Raw genomic sequence first — 11,871 nt, forward strand, 5'->3', positions numbered from 1 at the left:
GTTGCTGCTTGTATTCTATTAACGAGAAAAACCGAGAGGGAGAATCCTCGGTAAGTGTTTCAATAAGTAAACATAAAACGCTTTTGATTGGATAAATTTCAAGTCAATGTTGAATTTTTAATTGTTTAAATATGGTTTCAGGAAGCAGCTGATGACAATGGAATGCAGCTGCTCGCAGCAGTTGCCACCGGGGAAAACTAAAGCACCTGAGATATCTCTGATAAACAATCTCATAATTCCCGGCCCGCTTGACTTCTTCTGATTGTGTAATGTTAATTTGATGCAATAGACTATTTATCAACTTATATATAAATGAATAAATAATTGTATGTATCTTATCATTCGCGTCTAAATAAAGTAAATGATTGGTTGGGATGGGTTCATAATTTTTTATTCGACCCAAAATTTTATTTGGGTAATTTTTTTAAATTCTAATATGATTGATCTGATAAAAGCTTGAAATATATGAGACAAAATCGGATCAATTCGACAATATCTAACATAGTATTTCAATATCATTATGTAAGGAGACTTTGAGCTTTTCTTTATGAGATTATTGGGAATCTTTAGAGCAATTTTGTTTCTAGAAAAGGTATTTTTGGTAATGTTATCATCCTTTAATTGGGAAGTCCTCTACTCGATGCACCAACAAAAAGACTAAAAAAAATAAACATTATTTATAAAATTATCTAGAAAAGGCTTATCATAAAGTTGACTAGTCTCTCCGTCGCTGCTTGAAGGATATTGGTTTCTAGGATCTCACTATCAAGCTAATCCTGTTTTGTTTTATCTTGCCATCTTTATCCCTTTTTTGGTATGGGAACAAACTCCTTTTTTTTTTCTTTTGCTCCTAAATAAGGCCTCAAAGAGGGGAACCTTTTGTCCTCGTATTTTTTGTTATTTGTATGGAGAAACTTGCTTTGATGTCTCCAAAAATATTCAATAGAGAAGATGGAGCCTTGCAAATTAAAGCTATCTCATAACAATCTTGTTATTTCTCATTTTTTCTTTGTAGATGACATTCTCCTCTTTATTTTTTTTATATTTTATATTTTTATTTTTTAAGGCAGAAGGCTTCCTATGTGTGAATATGTTTAGTATTGTCGTTTTTTTTTTGGCAAAATATAGAGCTTAATAAATATTCCTAGTTTTTTGTTCAAGAGGTATATATCGTGTGAAGAATCCTTAACGAGGAGTACTATCCATCTTTTATGCCGAAAAACTATTATATGAAAACATGTCCTATAACTGTTATTTTGCATCATGTGAGATAATATCCCAGGGATTTAGAATTAAAATAAAATAGTAATAAAGTAATTATCAATAAAAAATATTGATAAAGTAATAACCAATAAATATATATTAATAAACTAATTAGTGAGAAATACAAAAAATTAATTAACATGTGTTGTACGTCCTTAAAAGCATTATAGTTCAATAGTGACATATAAAATACAGATGAAGCTAATTAAAACACAGTAGTTACGGTGTTGAATGAGACAAAAAAGTAAAAAAAATATCTTTGAATGAACACTAATATATGCACATGTTTATGGATTAGTTTGTTAAAATTCATTTGTTGAAAAAAATACTTATTTTAATAAAATAAATATTTTTTTTCTTAGTATGTTTGTTTAAATTGTTTATGCTTTTAAAAATATGTTTTTGCTTATTTCAATAAGTAAATTCTATTTATTTTTTTAAAATATTTATATAAAAATCATTATTTTAAAATTATTTTTTTAAAATTTAAACAAGCTCATCCTATATTTGATTTGAACTAATGCAACTTATTGCTCCAAGAGGAATGCTGCTATCATTAAGGAAAGGAAGGAAAGAAACTAGATGTTTGAGAAAAAGGGAGGGGTGCTGATAGAAGAAACATATAATATACAAAATTCAACTAATAATGATCTTAATACTAATTGAAAAGTTGAAGAGTAAAACAATATGGTTTGAGAGAAGAGGGATAAGAAAGAGAAAAAAATAATAAATATAATAGTGATATAAATGAGGAAAGATAAAAGAAATAAAATACAAACTAGTAATTAAATGAAATTTGATTTTGCTCCTGCATTTATTTCTAATGCTTTCCTGGCTGATATCACTTGTTAGCTGTACCAGCTTTCCCAGGTCTTTTTAATAAAGTAGCATTGACCTAAAAAAATGTTTTTTTCTTCTTCTTTTCTTTCAAGAACGTTAACGCATGTATCTTCAAAGATAACTATGTTTGAGTTATATAAAACTATCTTGAGTGGTAAAGTTTTTATTTCAAATATTTAACATAATTATATATTTAAAAGTTAAATTTAAGATTTCTGATTAAACTGAAACAATCACAAATTAATTGACTCATGTGCTGGATGTAACACCATGTTAGCAATCATTTAATTATTTTTATTCAAAAGTTATAAATTTCTATTTATTATCTATATAATTTTTTTCACACCCCTCTTTTCTTTTTCTTTTTTCATACCTTTTTTAATTCACATTAAGTATTACATTTATTACTTGAGTAATAACATTTATATATTTTTCTTAAAAAAACATTTGTATTCATTTTCACCTTTTTATCACTTATTTATTTTTCATTTAATCACTTATTAACTGATAAAAAAAGTGACCAAAAAAATTTAACCACTTATTATATTTTTAAACTTTTTTTTTGTTTTGTTCTTCTTCATTTTTTATTTTTTCTTATACTTTTTCCACCGTAAATTTGGGTTGAAATTATTTTTATCATTTATTTTTTCCTCTTTTCATTTTAAAGACATATTTTATTTTAAAGTATTCAAATTTTTAATCTAAAGAGTTGACACAATAATATAAAATCCCATTGCATTTATATATAAAGAAATGACTTATTATTTAGAGAGAAAATTCATATTTAAATATTCTCATATTATGTATAAAATTTTCTTGAGCCATTAAGAATCATACATTATAAATAAAATTAGCCTATAGCCTCTGACTCCACAAGAAAAAAACTATTCAAACTTTTTATTAACATCTTGATGGTTCTCATGCATTTTTATTAATAAATAGGCAAACACGCATTTATGCAACACACACCACTTGCAAGTAGCTATTATACTCCATTACCATGGCATGCAATTGCAATTCCAACCAACCTCCTCCTCCAGTTGAAATGGAGAATTTCCCCCCTACTCCTCCTCCCACTCCTAACATTGAAGAGACCTGTCCTGAAATGGTAGATGCATAAGCTTATTGCATGTTTGAATTTTCCAATTTGTTGTTCGTTTTTTAAATTTTTTTTATTACATGCATCACATTTGAGTACTTCATGCATATATATACTTCTTTGTACTAATTTCGTATTAATCCATTCTCATAGGATGTTATGGAGATGGAGTTTGAAGAAGAGTTTTCTTTTCCAGTTGTTGTTGTAAGTTTTGCTTTTGTTTTATTTATCTATCTATCTATTTTTTTCATAACTCATTTTGAGATATTTATTTACATGTTTAGGTTGCTACAGAGGAAAATGCTCCTAATGCTTTTACTGTAAGTGTTCTGATGAATAACAATTTTTTGTTTTAACTTTGTAAGGAGATTTATGAATTTTGGGAATTTTTCCCCTTTAGTAAGGGATTTAGGGTGTTTGATTAGTTTCATGGTTTCTTGCAGGAAGAGAAGCCTGCAGAAGACAAAAATGCGAACCCGAAGGAAGCAAGTCCTAACGATGATGATTGATGGGGTCTGCAGGAAGCAGAAGGCAGTTTGAGATGCTTGGGTGCATCTGCCAACTATAACAGACAAGAACACTCTTGTTTGATTTAAGACTTTGCCGTTCTAGTTTTTTCTTTATTTCGTTTTAAATTTATGAATTGCCTGTAAGGAAAATTCTAATTGATGGAGTGATGAATCCAGTATTAATAATTGATAATTTAAAAAATTATAAGCTTAATTAGTGAAGCGTTTTTTTTTTTATGGAATTTATATATCTGGAAACAATAAACACCGATTTAACTCATTCTTTGGATTCACTGGAACAAAAGCATCTCTATTCACACACACACAACAACTAGAACAAAACCATCTCTGGTAATGTATATGATTTCTTTAGAGGCTTTCATTTATCCTTTGTGTGTGAAGCTAAATGACAACTATTTATTTCTAAATCTAACTCTTTTATGATAATTTTTGAATCAGTAAATAAGATCGGATAAGTAAAAAGGATAAATTTAATTAGTTATTTTATTTTATTAATTATTTCACCAAATAATAAATTAAAGTATGATAAAATAGCTTATTCATTCATTAGACCAAAAGTTGCATTTAATGACAATTATTTAGCCACAGTATAAACTATTTTGCTATTTCATTTTCTATCCTAAAGTTATTGCGACTAATGAATAAGTATTAGTAAAATTGTAGTTTATAATGACAATTCTTTTCAATTGTTTCTGATAACCCTAGGAGACTTTCTTCCAAAATGCATCTCCCTCTTATCCAGTTCCTTCTTTAATAGCACAGCGTTTCCCTTCCCTCTGAATATTCCTCAATTCATCATATCGACCACCTGTGCCCTAAATGGAGCATAACAATTAGCCTTTGCCCCAATTCCATCCCACTGCCACTCTCAATAGCAGTTTCCCTTCCCCATTTGCGAATCTCAGTTCTCCGTCATGTATGCATTGTCTGTTATACCATATTTTCACCTAGTATCATTGTGCAAACGGTTTCTGTATTTTGCTAGAATCACCGTGGCTCCATGTACCTACACGCTCTGCCTAGGATCTCTTCACTACTCTTAGCCTAGGGTTTCTCTCCACAGCGACTAGCGTGTCACAGATTTCTCAGTAATTTACTAATCTTTCTCTCTTTACATTTTTTTCCCATTTGGTTTGCTCTGATAATTTCCCATTTGACGCTAGGGTTTCTCTTCGCTACTCTTAGCCTAGGTTTTCTCAACACATCGACTAGCGTGCCACAGACTTCTCAGTAATTTATGAGTCTCTCTCCTTGCATTTTTTCCCATTTGACGTTATTGGTTGGCTCCGATTGTTTTCCCATTTGACGCTAGGGTTTCTCTTCACTACTCTTAGCCTAGTTAAGTAGCAGAGTGTTTTTGAGAGTTCTTTCTAGCAAATACAAAGGCTATTACTTGGTCATGGATATCATACGAAAAATGCCTTTAATCTGGTCTTTTCTTCTCAAGCTTATATTCTCGACCAATCTCTTTTGTTTTCGTTTGTCCGGGATTTAATTTATTTTGTTCATTCCTATTCTTTGGATTTTTTTTTTGGTATAGTATCATACTGTACAGCTTGTACAGGAATGATGTAAATCCTTCTTTAATATATAAAATCTTGTCTTTGTCTTTTTTAAAAAATTACTCTCTTTGCATTTTTTTCCCATTTGACGCATGTTTTCTCTGATAATTTTCTGAGTTCAAATTTTATTTAAGACATGTTTGGATAAATTTTTTTGGAAGGATTTTTAGGAATAAAAAATAAGAAGACAAAAAAAAACCTTTTTTATTGACTAAAATTAATTTATGCATAAACAAATTTGTAGAAATTTTATCATATTAATATCTCTAAAAAATGATTTTTCATTTATACATAAATTAATTTTAACTCATAAAAAATTCTTTCATTTTTTCTTTTTATTTTCTTTTTTAGGAGTATTTCTAAATAACTTTACTTAAACATGTTGTAAAATTTGATTATCACGTTTGCAACACAGTTTATAGTACTAGCTTATGTCTATTGCTAAGCTTATCTTCTGTTGAATGGTTGCTGATATCATTTTCAAATATTTTAAGGGATAGGGGCTATCTTTTTCGTACTTTTTGTTTTTTAAAAATATACTATGTTTAGGAACTTTCACTAGTCTATCACGCATGGCCATATGTCTGTTGAATGCATGCATATGTCTCAAATGGTCTATGCAATTATTGCCCCTCACGGGGTTCTTTCATGGCCATGTCGAAGACTATGACAATGACTATATATGGTAGTTTATATCTTCCTAGAAATGATATTATGGCAAAATTTATATATTTTAATGATTTAATAATAGTGTAAAAAATGCATTGTATGATTATTATAACATAAATGTCCTTATGAAGGTGACACACAGAGGCATAGTTCTTAATTATTTAATATATAGCGGCCTTTTATATGTCTCGACAGTGCAATTATGGCTCAGTGGAATACGATGTCAAATCCGAGATGACAAGGGAATGGAGTTTTTGCATCCAGTTGCCCATACAAAAAGCAGAATGTACTGAATGGAAGTGATAAAGATTTCTAGATAAATGTGAAAGGCCCATAGGAACAAAGATTTTGCTAAACAGGTTCAAGAATTAATCCTGTCAAATTAAGTTATTTTTTCTATTGAAGCTTGCAATTGCAAAGAGAAATTTTCAAGGACCATTTTGGAAAACACATTCCATAAAGAGACATCATACCTTACATAAGCTATATGATGCCTCAATACATGGAGTGTGGTACTTGAAATTACTCTTCAATTGGTTCACTATTACTAATATATTTGTTTGCTGTGATATTGGTATAGTTCAGGTAAGTGGGTTTGTGGGGGCACTATGTGTTTGCAGTTGAGTAAAAACCGGTGCAGCTTTTTTTTTTTTTTTGGGGGGGGGGGGGGGGGGGTTAGTTATACAGTAATAACAGCAACAAGTATTATACAATTAATAGCTTTTTAACTGCTTCTGTGTTAGGTTTGGTATATACTCATAAGTTGAAAACTTTTAGGCTAAGGGTTTTATTTGTAAGGGTTCGGTACCCTTTACCCTCTTTCTTGATATATCTTTTTCTGATAAAAAAAACCCTACCTTGGTTTACTTGATTTGATTGAATATTTAACTGAGCTTCTAAGTAAATACTTTAATTCAAAATCATTTTAAAATCAATTCTTAACTATGGTTGCACACTCGTGTTTAATTCATATTCATTCCCTGTTAATGTCTATGGTTGTTGGTCATATTCTCTAGGAGCAAGGTGTGGGAGGGGAGGTGGGTTATTAATTCCTTCATTTTGAATGCCTATTTGAATTGACAGTGCACAAGCTTAAGGAAAATAGATGTACATATATATGATTTTGGGGATTGAAAAACTTAATTTAATAACACTGCTGTTGTACTGCTGATCTTCAACTCATTTTATTTCAAGATTTATAGGTTGGAAAATACACCCATGCCATTTTTTTATGAGTGGTAATCACTGATTTTGTCCAGTTATGTTATTTTTGAATACACGAGAATGTAATGGACAAGGATACTTGTACTCCACCATATAAAAAAATTTGTCTTATAAAAAAATGGCTATATATGTAAAGATAGATAACATTTTCCCTTTGATTTTGGTGCACTCTTTTATAATAATATGCTATTTTTTAATATAATGTTTCTTTCAATTATTATTCTCAAGGAGATTTAGTTGTAATCATTGCTTCTGCATCTACAGAGAAGTTATTATTCTCAAGCATTATAAAGACTTAGCTAGACACCTCTTTAACATTGAAATTTTAAAGATTTTCTAATTATAATAATTTAGTATTTTATTTGGATTGTGATTATATCATGGTTATATATAATGCTCTTTGAACATATATATTCTTGTTGCATCTTACTTTAAAAATAATATATTTTTATTTTATTGTTTCAAGTCATACACTATGATCATCACAAAGCTAATTGTGGAACACTACATTATGATTGAGTGAGGGTCCTGTCCTGTGTATGCTTTCTGTGAATTTTGTGTAGATGAGGGGCTGAATTAGATGAGATAATGGGAGGGAAGGCTGATCTTGGGTGGTTTTAGTGGATGATAGGATGGGTTTCTATAAAAAGCTGGGTGTTTAGCAGGTTGGTTGTGTGATATTTACTCCACTGTTAGGGGGTAAATACATGGCAACCTACCATGGCTATCTGTTATGTTGATTGTTGTAACTTTCTCCTGGAACTTCTGGTACCCTTTATTATATATAATATTATTTGCTGATTAAAAAACACTACATTATGATTGAGAGCTGAAGTTTATAAACTATGTTTTGTAATATGACCATGATTACAATAGTTGACAGACTTGAATTAATGACGTTGGTTATTAAATCTAAATGACTTAGTTTTTATCTTTTCCTCATAATAGTAATACTCGTGAATTAATGGTTGATGCTTGATAAATATTATTTTTTCTGGCTGTGACTTTTTTTTTGTTACTTTCTGGTTGTGAATTTTATGAGATGTCTTTTTCTATCAGTATAATTTATTTAGAAGATTTGTATGCTATTAATCTTTAGAAGTAAATGTTACTGCAATTCATATTGACGTTGATAAAATATTTTATATCTTAGAAAACAACAGCAGTTAAAGGACTGTAAACAGGTGTAATAAGTTGTCTAAAATTCACATTTGATGGCTATTAAAATTTCTGCCGGAATTGTCACTGAATGTTCTTGGTTTAAATATGGCCTTTATTGGCACTTGTTATGATTGCCAATTAATATTAATACTTTTACTATGCTGAATATGTGTTACTGTCAATCACAAGTTAATCATGGCCATTACTTTTCTTGTCTTAATGACCAAACAGGCTATTCCTGTTTATTAATTAAGAACAGAAATGAGTATATGTGTGGCAATCTATATTTGATCCTCCTTTTGCTATAGTGTGTTAACTTAGTTCTGTGGAAAGCTTTAGGTGAATTTTTGAGAATCAGGTTTGGGTTTTGATATGTTCTGATGTAACGTCGGGCTATAAACTGAAAACTGAACTTATGGCACCATTTGTTTAACCCATCTACCCCTCTACCATGATTGATAGGTACAAGTTGAGAGGTAACATTATTAATTAGGAGCTTCAAATTGGGGTACAACGATGGGATGACAGTATCTTGGTTAGGGTTTTCTGCCAATATGTGTAAGTTGTAACTCTTTGAACTTGCAAATCCTAATGATTGTCAAATACAAGGTAACCTTGGTTGATTGTTTTCTTATATCCCTATAACAGATTAGGTGCTGTTTTGGTTGGAACACAACAGAAATTGTACCTTGGGTTGGGTATGTCTTATACCTATGCCTTTTATTATATATGTTAGCTTTAATGTAAATATGTCAATAATCTTGCAATATATAATATTAATATATACTGTTTGCTGACATAAAAAAAAAGTCTAGAACACATTTAATTGATGACCACATTTTAATTGCAATGAAAGTCCAATATTGAACAGGGTAAATATGACAAACTATGTTATATATATTCAGCAGTTATTAGGTGTATTGATAGGATATGATTAGCTTATTATTCTCTTGCTTAACATATGTTATTGGGTCTATGTAATTTTTATCTCATGGGAAAAGTTGAATTTAGAGAGAGGAGGAGGTATCAAGTTCTTCTATGAATAATTCTTGTTAAACTTTAGCATGAGTTACTCTGGAAGAAGTTTAATCGATCCCTCACACGCATATAAAGTTACAAAAATATTAAATTTTTTTTTTCAATTTTTTGATGTAATTCTAACAAAAAATGGATATGATCATTTACCTATATTTTATATTATATTTTGATATTATTTTATCGGCTGAAACATAGGATATGCTAATATAATGATTAACATATTATCTTGTACCTATCAAACATAGAATAGAATTAGAACTTATCATACTCTACTTTTATCTAACTTTTATATTTTATTTTATCTTATCATCATTAAATAAATGCTAAAAGTAATTAATTTGAATTAATAAGTTATTGATCTGAGTGGTATTGAACATAATTTTTTTAATAAGATTTCATATTTTAATTTTGTGGGAAAAAAATGTAGTTAAAAAGAGAAATTCCATAAAAAATATTCATTTAGGTTCTCTGACGTAGATAAATAAATTTAATAGATATTTCACACCAATACTATGGAAAAAATAAAATAATTAGTTTGAAATGTTTGTTCCCATGTTATTATAATACTCAATTTAAATAGAAATCACTTTCTTTATTGGTGACTCAACATTCTTTCTCTATCTTCACTTTGAGAAGAATTAAAAATACACCAAAAAACTTACTCAATTAGAATAGTAGGGGAATAGATTTAATTACTTGTAAGATTAATTTTGCATTTGTTTGCATTAATGCATCAAATTAATTTGTATAAGCATCATACACTTCATTTTTTCCCATCAAAATCTATTTCAAAATAACAATAATGAAATCTATGAGTGGTGGATCCAGAAATTTTCTTCATTGGGAACAAAAAATAGTCTAATATTTTCTCAAATAAAAAATTGTACAAGTTTTATTAAAAATGGTGATAAAAAATTAAAAATAATAAAATTTAAAAGAATAAAGAGGATAAAATTAGTATCAATTTATTCTTTTTTTTATCTTTTACAATTATTTACATTCATCTTATTAAAAAAATTACCTTGTGGGGACAAGATCTATTTTTTATGGAGAAAAAAAATATATTTTTTTCTTTATTTAAAAATTATAAAATTGTATTTATGATCTCATGCAGACTGAATTTTTTACACACTCTAATTTTTATAATTTAATGCTTATGCACTAACACTATAATCTAATCATAAATCATTATATCTTAAGATAATTATTTCAAAAATTAACAAATTTATCAAACATAATAAATTATGATTGAATGAGTATAAATTTTTTTATATTATTTGTACATAGTCATTTTTCTCTTACATTTATTACTTGAGTCACAAAGTTTATATATTTATTTTTTTCACTTTTTTATATCTTATTTTTTTCATTAAATCACTCAATTATTATATTTTTTAAGTTTTTTTTTCTATTTTTTTTATCGTTTTCTTACATACATTGTTCCACCCTAAACTTGGGGTGGATATATTTATTCTTATCAATTCTTTTTTACTCTTTTCAGGGTAAAGAATTCTTTTATTATAAACAATTCAAACTTTTTATTACCATCTTTATAGTTCTCTATCTCATACACGTATTTCTGATAAATGTATAGAATTATTTTATTATAAACAATTCAAACTTTTTATTATCATCTTTATGGTTCTCGATCTCATGCACTCATTTCTAATAAATGTAAAGAATTCTTTTATTATAAACAATTCAAACTTTTTATTATCATCTTTATGGTTCTCTATCTCATGCACACATTTTTAATAAACATAAAGAATTCTTTTATTATAAACAATTCAAACTTTTTATTATCATCTTTATGGTTCTTTATCTCATGCACGCATTTCTGATAAATGTAAAGAATTATTTTATTATAAACAATTTAAACTTTTTATTATCATCTTTATGGTTCTCGATCCCATGCACACATTTCTAATAAATGTAAAGAATTATTTTATTATAAATAATTCATCTTTATGGTTCTCGATCTGATGCCGATATTTCTAATAAATAGGCAAAGATGCATTCACTCTAACGCACCACTTTCAAGTAGCTATTATACTCCATTACTATATGGCATGCAATTACAACAACAACCAACCCCCTGGTCCCCTCCTCCCCTTGAAAGGGAGAATTACCCTCCCGCTCCACCTCCAACTCCCATCATCCAACAGACTTGTCCCGCGGTAGCTAGATGATGCATAAGCTAATTGCATGTTTCAATTTTCTAATTTTTTTTCTTAAAAGAATTGTTGTTGGCTTGATTTTTTTTTTAATCAACAAATATTAGTTATTCCCTTATGAATTTTATACAATTAAATGCATCACATTTGGATCATTTTATAGGATACTCGCATAGTCTTGGAGGAAGCAGAAGGCAGTTTGTGATGCTTGGGTGCATCTGCCAACAATAACAGACAGAACACTCTTGTTTGATTTAAGACTTTGCCGTTCTAGTTTTTTTTTATTTCGTTTTAAATTTATGAATTCCCTG

General features: G+C 28.7%; 2 long non-coding RNA genes across 2 annotated transcripts; both read left to right on the forward strand.

The window, feature by feature from the left end:
- Positions 1-341, forward strand: LOC106799134 (uncharacterized). Its single transcript, XR_001388885.2, has 2 exons — positions 1-50; positions 142-341. It is a non-coding gene; the product is annotated as an uncharacterized lncRNA (long non-coding RNA).
- A 3,995-nt stretch (positions 342-4,336) lies between these two features.
- LOC102666092 (uncharacterized) lies at positions 4,337-11,866 on the forward strand. The gene is made up of 5 exons (XR_001388621.3): positions 4,337-4,820; positions 6,159-6,322; positions 8,811-8,906; positions 8,997-9,046; positions 11,724-11,866. It is a non-coding gene; the product is annotated as an uncharacterized lncRNA (long non-coding RNA).
- The last annotated feature ends 5 nt before the right edge of the window (positions 11,867-11,871 follow it).

Source organism: Glycine max, chromosome 6 (genome assembly GCF_000004515.6).
Source record: "Glycine max cultivar Williams 82 chromosome 6, Glycine_max_v4.0, whole genome shotgun sequence".
Lineage (NCBI taxonomy): Eukaryota > Viridiplantae > Streptophyta > Magnoliopsida > Fabales > Fabaceae > Glycine > Glycine max.